Source organism: Ptychodera flava, chromosome 9 (genome assembly GCF_041260155.1).
Source record: "Ptychodera flava strain L36383 chromosome 9, AS_Pfla_20210202, whole genome shotgun sequence".
NCBI lineage: Eukaryota > Metazoa > Hemichordata > Enteropneusta > Ptychoderidae > Ptychodera > Ptychodera flava.
This window is the reverse complement of record NC_091936.1, coordinates 10,584,994-10,595,369: the sequence shown is the minus strand read 5'-3', so window position 1 is coordinate 10,595,369 and position 10,376 is coordinate 10,584,994. Positions and strand designations below refer to the sequence as shown.

Sequence of the window (10,376 nt, the reverse complement as noted above, 5' to 3'; positions counted from 1 at the left end):
GGGAAATGGAGTTTTAAACAGTTCTCACAGCTGTTTGACACTTTCTAAAGAGAGGATGATGTGGATGTAATGTCGACATGAAGGATAGTCGTCTATGGTGTCCAATCCATGCCAAAATTACTACTTTAATTTTACAACACAACATGCCATTCCGAATTCTATTTTACAATTCAACATGCTATTTCACAACACAACATGCCATTCCGAATTCTATTTTACAATTCAACATGCTATTTCACAACACAACATGCCATTCCGAATTCTATTTTACAATTCAACATGCTCTTCTGAATTTAATTTGACAACACAACATGCTCTTCCGAATTTCATTTGACAACACAACATGCCATTCCAAATCCTATTTGAAAACACAACATGCTCCTCTGAATTTCATTTGACAACACAACATGCCATTCCAAATCCTATTTCACAACTCAACATGCTCTTCCGAATTTCATTTGACAACACATCATGCCATTCCAAATCCTATTTCACAACTCAACATGCTCTTCTGAATTTCATTTGACAACACATCATGCCATTCCAAATCCTATTTCACAACTCAACATGCTCTTCTGAATTTCATTTGACAACACATCATGCCATTCCAAATCCTATTTCACAACTCAACATGCTCTTCTGAATTTCATTTGACAACACATCATGCCATTCCAAATCCTATTTCACAACTCAACATCCCATTCTAAACCTAGCTCTGCGGAGCAGGGCAGTGTTACTGGCTATCGAACAAGATTCAAAATGGCGGACGCGAAATGGTCCCCTCGCACAGAGAGAGAAATGCGAACTTTGCACAAGTCTAAAAACGCAGCTTAGCACATTGTGTATCTAAACAAGATGAGCGTGCTCGAAAACTAGGATCGATCACGATTTTAAATTAAAAATTGGCTGTTTTTGGAAAAGAAACTGCGCGCTGCAATCAGCAGTTTTGTCTATGGTGCACCGTGCGTGGGAGGCTTATCGTGAAAGACCGAGATTTACTATATGGCGTCTGATACGGATATGGTCCCATCGTATAGAGAGATGAAAGTGGGCTCTGTGTAACAACCGATAGAGGTCGCTGTAATGTCGCTATCCGTATTCTTCTGCACTATTGCATTTCACACGCACGATATTCAACCGTCAAGACAAGTGTATAAATGAAATTTGAAAAGAGAAATACGTATTTGTAATGTTTAATTGTAAAATAAAGTTTCGAACATTACAATGGAAATCAGTTTCGTTGAATAGTGAAATACAAAGAAACTGATTGTTTGTCATATGGTTGGTGAATATTTCCCATTTTATGTACCGATGCAAGCTGCCTAAATTGTTGAATTCTTGTTAATTAATCATAGTGTAAAGACCCACAATACAGTTGTTAACAATCGATATCACACATATGATTTTCATATTATCTTATATCTCGACTTACTTTACGATGCCAAACTTCAGTGAAAGAAAAAATATGATAAACAGAACAAAAAGTTATAAAATAAAAAAGTTACTTCATTTACTGGCCACGATTATACCCTTCAGATCTCCCCTCCCCCCCCCCCTCTTGGCCAAAGAATCATAGTATATCTGATGCAGACTAAAATAAAAATGTGTTTCAGAAAGTAACTTTTGACGGATATTTTTTCTTTTACCTAAGTGCATCATCTGTTTTTGGCTGATTTTTTTTTATTGAAATTTGTGGGGAATTTTTTTTCGAAAATTTTCCACTCCCCAATGGTCCACCCCTTGCCGGCTAAAGGCCTCCCACCACAGCCCTGCTGACCGCCATAGGCAAAACCAACCACTGGTTGCAACGCGCAGATTCTCCATCGAAGACAATCGTTTTTTCACCCAAAATCGTGATCGATCTCCTATTTTGAGCACGCTCAACTTGTCTAGATGCACGATGAGCTAAGCTGTGCTTTTGAACTTACACAATAGGCTATTTTCATGACCTCTCCTCCTACACAGGACATTTCATTCATGTTATTTTTGTGGTTTATATATGATTCAAAGTTAAACATTTTGCAGTAAGCAAATGTGCTAGTCTTGCATGAAAGTTAGTTATTGGGTTTAAAAACCTTTGCGGCAAAAAATATGAGCATGGTCATATACACCTCTTTACAACATGAGAGCAACATTTGGCTTTGCTTGAGCAGGACTAGTAGATTTCATTTAGGACTACTAAAATGAACTGCTACTAGTCCTTCGGGCTAGTGGATGATTTGACCTTACGTCGAGCCCTGTTTATTGTACCATCGTTCACGCAAAATGAACGGCCTCTGCTATGGTGTTTTGTCTAGGAGACAAAGCATGCGCACCCCGCAGTGTTTTCCACAAACAAACTGCAAGATGATCTGATGCACTAGCGATACCGCTGTGGCTAATCACTTGGCGATATAGGGATATTCCCAGAGGTATGAATATAGGGACTTCGGTGTTCCCAGTTTTAACCTTAAAGGGATATGAGCTGTAACTGTTGAAAACTTTTTCACCACTCTGTTTCAATGTATCAACTACAGAATTTTACTATAATCCGATCATCATGACCAATGCCCGGTGTCCTGCTTCCCAATTCAGCCTGTAGTATACGTGAAATGACCATTGTTATTGTTGATAAGTGTATTCTAGTCCGGACCTGAATACAAAATTTAAACAATAACAATGCAGATTATACTATATAGGGTATATTTATGAGCTAATATTTGAAATATTAGGAATTTTTCCATGGTTCAGGGATTCACACCAGAAACTGCAGATGATACACAGAAATAAACAAAATAAAAAAACGACAAAAGTTACAGCTAATGGATCTTTAAAACCTGTGATTTACTACCGTCAATTCATACAACGTTATTCATCTAACGATCGACGATTGAGTCATTGTTACTGCCAATTTGTACCTCTCGATCGTACGCCCTACACGCGATCTGCAGAAACGCTGAGGCCGACCAATGTGTTTTTCAGAGTGGAACGTCTTCTCGTTGTTTTCTGAATGTTCAACAAAATAACATCAAAAACTAAAATTGGCATGCGTATAAAAGCATCTGTTGACTGTGAAGAGAAAATGTCGACCTCTCCCACTGCCCGAGCTGGTGGTCGCCGACCGACATCTCTGGTTCAATTTTTTTGCAGATTGAGTGACTAGGGTAGGCATACATCGGAATCGAGCTGATTTCGGCCGAAAGTAATTTTGTGCCGCGATCCAAATCGGGACCGCGGTCGCTGTGCAGGCCGTAGATACGTCCTGAAGGACTTTTGAGACATACAGTGAGCAGCGCCCAGTGCACGCGTACGGCTTTGGCTGTTCAGCTCTATTGTCAATTACACACTCCACAGTAAGTGAGGCTACCCACAATTCTCCATGATCTGTACACACGGAGATCACTCACTGAACTGAAGCAAATTTCTTCTGTACACAGAACAACTCGGTCCATATTTCAAAATTCTGGCAACATAGTTCTGATCATCATAATTTTCTGATTTCTCACCGTGAATAATGAGAAGATCAACCCCTTTTCCGCGGAGGAGATAGCAATTTTGTAATTTTGTCGACATAGATTTTCGACAGCCATACACAATATTTTCAAGGAAACTAAGGGAATAAGTTGCATCTGTGTTGGCAAAAGAAAGGGTATTGATTTTTTTTAATGTTCGTAACAAAGGAAATTTGCATGTCTGACAGGTGGTATGATGAGACCATCTTTGTTGCTGATAACTTTATCTTGACAAGTGTGCAATTTCTAGCACCTCCAAACATCGACTTCTCATTCAATTTACTCTTGAATTTTAAACATAATCAATAATTTTGGAACATAGTTTTAACAAGTAATCCTGAACTTAAATTGTAAGTTAAAAATTGTTAAGAAACTGATAAAATTGAAAAAGCCTTTAGCAAAAAATATCTGAGTGAACAAATCAAGGGGAATTGTGGGTAGCCTCACTTACTGTGCACTCCAGTATAATATGTACAAGATAGCCGAGCGGCTACATATTTCACGACTGAAATTTGAAAGTGCGTCGTATGGGGGCCGTTCTGGTCAAAATTATGTTTATTAATTTTAGTTTGTTAGAATTAATTTTATGTAGACTGGAATTAATTAACTAGCACCTCGAATTAATTGTATGTTTCTTTAATCAATTTTTATATGCTTTAACTAATTTTGTGTAGTCATGCCGAATTAATTTTATGTGTTCCAATTAATTATTTCTGCTTATCTTTGCTGTAATTAATTTTATGTAGTCTAGAATTAATTTTGCTAACATTTCAAATTATTTATATGTTTTTTATGTGCCGGAATTAATTTATGTAGTCTAGATTTAATATATTAATTCCTTCAATTGATTTGGGGTTCAAAATGTTTTCACGTGCTGCAATTAATTTAATGTGTGCTAGAATTAATTTCTACTAGTGTCTTGAATTAATTTTGTGTTCGGTCGAAGTAATTATGTGTTTGAGCGAATTAATTATATGTGTTCGCTCGAATTAATTATATGTGTTTGCTCGAATTAATTATATGTGTTTGCTCGAATTATTTTCGGCAGATCCCACAGTCCTTTGCGCACGCTTTCTTAAATCAATATGGCGGCTCCCGACCAGAGTGGTATTATTCAGGCGCTCGAACCGTGATCTGTGAAAATGGAAATCAATAAACTGATCACAAAAACTTTTGTAGTGTCTCCTGTCTGAGGGATCGTGTATGTGATTGCCCATAGAGCGAAGCTCGACCAATTTTGTGTTTACGTCAGACGCGAACGTTCACCCTTTCTATCGGGCTTTGCCAATCATCGTGTACTGTAGTGTAGTGTAGTGCAGTGTGTACCGTAAGCGTACGCAGCATTCGAAAAGAAATCTGCCGAACAGATATCTACGAATATGAAAACCAATAAAGAACTTACATGTAACAATGACCACCAGGAAATGTCTCCAAGCTTGATTACTATCAAATGTCCCTAATTACAAATATAGCATTCGGCAGTTTCACCTCTATCTGACAGGCTTCGCTAGGCGAAGCCGGCCAGTTAGTTTTCTCCCCGGGTATTCTAGCCTAGATTGCTCTACCGTCCGCTTGCCTACGTACCTCCGTCCCCACTACCGTCTAGTCTCGTGAGCAGTATTTCGAGCTGGAGTTGTAAAAACTGCTCATTTGAATGTCAATGGTCACCAACTGAGACCATGACGTCACCAGCGTCCCTTCCAAAGTCAATCACTGAAAATGACCCTCTCATGATTGGCCTATGACTTGGTTGGGCAGAGCTGCAGTGTCTACACAATTAACATATTTGACGTCATATTAATTAGCTCTGCCCAACCAAGTCATAGGCCAATCATGAGAGGGTCATTTTTACCTCGCGTGCGCATGCGCGCAGCGAGGTTATGGTTTAGGCGTTTCTCTGTGTGTGTCTGTCTGTTAGCACGATATCTCAAAAACGGCTCGGCAGATTCCGATCACATTTCGCACACAATTTGTTTTCAAATTTGCAAGAACTGATTAGTTTTTGGTGGTTGTGCTTTGCGAATTTATCAAGTTATGAGTAAAAGAAAATTTGTGGCCTGTATAAGTCTATGGGACGCTAAATAAGTATGTTTGAGGGTGCTATACTAAAACATTTTACACAAAGTGATTTGCTCACGTGTGAACACGTGAGCATATGTCGCAGCGATGTCTGTCTGTCTGTCTGTCTGTGTGTCTGTCTGTCTGTCTGTCTGTCTGTTGGTCCATTTTCTCAAAAACGGCTGAACGTATTTCAGTCAAATTTGGTAGACATCTTCAGAATTCAAATGGCTAGAACTGAAAAGGTTTTGGTGGGCGTGGCTTGGATATTATGAAGTTATGAAAGTTTTAATTTTTCTGTTACGCCGCGTATGACAAGTGAAAACAATCGACTGTTTGAGGGCGCTGTGAAATGTGCTTGTCCAGGTTGGCTACAGCTGGATAGCTCTGGTTTCAACCACGGTCCCTCCGTGTTTCAACCTCGTATTGAACATTAAAATATGATATTTTATTACTCATTCAACTCACTATTCAAGATAAAATATCGTTTAGCAAATTAGCTTTATCCTTGGTAATTGATTGTTTCCCTCGCTGCTCGATCGCCAGAAATGAGTACATACGTTCTCTACCTAGCCTCATGGCATGGAAGTGCTGATGAATAATAACTTTGGGTCAAAGGTATTGAAGTGTCCAATCAGGTTCGTGCACAGAGTCCAAGGCCATGACCTACTTCATGTACTTCTGCACTGTTTTGATTTTGCTTCGCCAAGAAACGTGTTCGTCATTGTCCATAGAAGTATGTTTGCTCTCCTTTGAGGTTGTTTGTGAAACAAATTCCGGGATAGGCCTTGGAATGCATACGATCGGCATCGCGGCAGTGCATGTAGCTAGCCCTACGAGGATGACGAGAGTGTCCGGCTTTGGCTACGCCGCCTGAATTTATCTTTTTCAAAAAAGTATGTATTGACAGCGGCATGTCTGATACATTTTACCCACAACCCTTGCGGCATAAAGCCAGTCTTACTGCACTTACTGTACTTGTACATTTCGTCTCCCCGCCATCGTCGCGTAAATCAAGTTATACCGTCGTATCATAACGAGCACATAGTTCTTCGCTTGTCTCCACAGCCTTTCTGTGCTGTGAGTACGCTTATCCGGCTTTTTGCTTTACAAATTCTGAAGCGTGATTTTGATGGACTGTCGGTGTGGTGTCGGTAAGTAATTCAAAGTAATTTGTGTGTGATGTGTTGATTCTATGTCGTGATTTGATGTATGCACCTTTGTTCGATACCACGATTTGACTTGGACGCTTTGAGTTTACGGTTGAGAAAGTGAATAGTACGGTACATGCATCAAAAGAATTGAGAAGGAGCGCGACTGTGACTCGATCGTGACTGGGAGCTGTAGTTCCGAACTTGACTTTTTCATGGCATAGATTTGTACGGTCGGCTCTTGCCCTGCGTACCCTGCTGTGTGTTTCGGGCGTTACACGGCCCCCGCCACTATCATCTACATCATCACATCTTTCATCTAGTCTAATGAGGTCTTCCAAATCCTTTGTATTCATTTAGACCCATATTTTTTGAGCAACGGCTTTTGAGATTTTCTGGCGCACGTTTGTTGGCTCATTATAAAGTGAGTCTTGGGGTCGACTGTTCATAGATGACAGCTGTAGTTGCTTCATTGTAAGAAGGCAGACAAGGCCCTCTGTCACAAACCTTAAAAAGTCTGTAGCATGATTGAAAGAATCCATTACTTTACGCTTCACTGTTCTGTGATTAAATGCTTTCTTGGCGTGCGCCAATGTCAGCTACGCTGGCTCCTCTGTAGAAGTCATCCATTAGATGTGGTGGGGCCGTGTAACACCTGAAACAACAGCACGGTACGCAGAGCTAGCTAGGTCGGGTAGATTTCTGTGTACGCTGCACTGTCTCTAAAACCCACGTGGGTCCGGCCCGACAGCGTATCCCTTAGCGTACACGAGAGGTCCTGCACGAAGAATAACAACTTGACTGGTGTCAATGTTATTACTATTTCATAAAAATAGTCCACGTAAAGATTGTTTTGTGACAATCGACGAGAGTCATAGGCTGGATAGGCTAATTTTGTCGTGGCACCTAATTTTGTCGTGGCAAAGCCATAGATTAGGGTTAGGGATTTTAGATTGGGCAATAGTTTTCGTTCTCGTAGATGTCGCGGGACATGGATATTCTAGGTACACTGGTAGCAATGATGAATAGTTACTATTATGTTTGTGTATAGGGTCTGTTGTGGTGCTCCGAAAGGGTTTCAGGTAATATTTTCATGATATCGTCATAATAATATGTCTGATCATTTACATACTTTTTTAGTTTCCTATAATGTGGGACAAGCTACTGAATTTCGATGGTTGGTACTCAGTGGCAAAGACTTTGCTTGGAAATGCGTTACCATCAAAAGCGAATAAGAATGTAAAATGCCCCCAAATATCTTCCAGACCCCCCACCCCCCAGGATATCAAATGGTCCACCCCTAGGTGGGAAGGCTTGTATAATGAAAAAATGACATTTATTCATCATATTCATAACTTCCAGACAAATTGCTTGCAAGATCCTGTGAGTAGGCCACCACTGTAATTGTTGATAGATCAATAAAGCCTGTCGGCTGGTAGGAACTGATCAATTAGTGTGTGTGTGTAGTGTGGAGATTTCCTGACTTTCCATCCTGTAAATTTTGACAATTTTCTAAAGTACAGCTTGTAAAAAATTACACAAGTTTAGTAATATGCAGATTAATTTTAGTGCCCTTTCTTATCAGCTTTGAGTGTTGAATGAATCATTATGAGGACAAAATGGTAATGTGATGAAATGTCACAGGACAAAGTGATGATAAACCATGAATTCATTTATTATTCATGAAAAGTATACTCTATGAGTGAACTAATGAGGTTTAAATGGGTCCTAAAAGATAAACTTAATTTGATGAGATTTACATCCGTGTGTTGCCCTTATATTTCATTAAAACAAAATGACATGTCATACACACATCAAAAACATTAAGATAGCTATTTGAAGAGATTGTTGGACATGGAAGATGTGTGACAAATGTTAACAGAGCTTTCGATAATGTTGTATCACTGTTCTAGTAAATTATATGGCACTTCATGGAGTCAACAAAATTTATGACAGTGGTCATTTTAATCCTTGGTGTTATTTTTTTTTCATTTGCAGAAGTGGTCTATTGATGATTACATCACCACAGGGCATTCATTAGGACATTCCAATTAAATCGACATATTTTTTTGTGTGAGTTCATTCACTTTTGCCATTCTTTATTAGTCCATGCAGCTTTTCATTGTGTGTGCATTCAGGCATCTAGGTAGATATTTCAGACATGCCCAAACCGATTTCATTTGTTCTTTGATACTATCAATGCCATCAGGCAGCCATTATGTTATATTTTGTGGCCATTCACAAAGATATGTCTGACATACCTGGACCAATGTCATGCAAACTTGCCTTTGTAGGAATGGTGTCGTGTCATCAATGATGAACTTGTTGGTCAATAATTTCCATGAAAAAAATGGAATAAGTTCTTTACATGTTGTAAACATCAAATTCATCTTTTTGCCAATTTTTTTCACCGGTACAAATATGTATATTTAACAGGATGCAATGGATGTCTTACTTTGATTTTTTGTTTCTTTAACAGATTATACCAGGAGGCCATATACGTGGTGAAATTCACTCGCCCATAGGAGGCACAGCAATAACTTGCCCACAGGAGGCGCAATAATAACTTGCCCATAGGAAGGGCGCAATAAACTTGCCCATAGGAGGCGCAATAATCATTTGCCCATAGGAGGCGCAAACAATAGCTTGCCCAAAGGGGTACAACACAATCACTTGCCTATAAGAGGCACAGACTGCCCAGTTGAGGCACAGTTGCCCATAGACGGTACAGACTGCCTGTAGAGGCGCGTTCAAGATCACAAATTGATAGTCAACAAGCATTGGTTACAACATTGCTGACAGTACTTTGAGCAAACACTGTTGTGGTTAATTTCGCATTTAGATCACAACTGATTTGACATTGATAATATTCAGTATTAGCTTGCAGAAGAAAAAAAATAAGGCAGTAAAGTTTTGTCTTTGTCTTCCTCAGTGTACATTGTGAAATTATACCGTGAATATTTAACAGCACACAAGTTAGTGCTCTATCATTTACTTCCTGATAGGAAACAAGAGTATTGTTTACAGGCAGATTATTTGCAATCAAATAGAATTACTTCAGCGTACTGAATATATAAGGAAGACTGACATTTCTCTACAATTTCTGAAAATTGGCATTCATTTACTTCATAATAAACAAGAACAGTCATACCACATTCTATCATTGTCTACTTATAACTGACAACCCTTTTAACTGCTTTTTTAGTCCCCACGGACACCGTCCGGGGGACTTATAGGTTTGGTCATGTCCGTGCGTGCGTGCGTGCGTGCGTGCGTGTGTGCGTGCGTGCGTCCGTTCACGCAGATATCTCAGAGATGCAAGGAGCGATTTCATTCAAACTTGGTACAAGGATTACTTCATATGTCATACAGATGCACGTTGATTTGTTTTGTGATACGATCCAATATGGCCGCCAGGCGGCCATTTTATTACGATTTTTTCATGTACAAAGCCATAACTCAGACATGTTTCAACCGATTTTATTCAAAGTTGGTACAAGGACATTGACCAATGTCATAGATATGCATGTCGATTTGTTTTGTGATACGATCCAATATGGCTGCCAGGCGGCCATTTTATTACGATTTTTTCATGTACAAAGCCATAACTCAGACATGTTTCAACTGAATTTATTCAAAGTTGGTACAAGGACATTGACCAATGTCATAGATATGC

General features: G+C 39.4%; 1 long non-coding RNA gene across 1 annotated transcript; it reads left to right on the top strand.

The window, feature by feature from the left end:
• The first annotated feature begins 6,259 nt into the window (after positions 1 to 6,259).
• LOC139139945 (uncharacterized) lies at positions 6,260 to 9,855 on the top strand. Its single transcript, XR_011553912.1, has 3 exons — positions 6,260 to 6,703; positions 8,699 to 8,773; positions 9,180 to 9,855. It is a non-coding gene; the product is annotated as an uncharacterized lncRNA (long non-coding RNA).
• Positions 9,856 to 10,376: the final 521 nt, after the last annotated feature.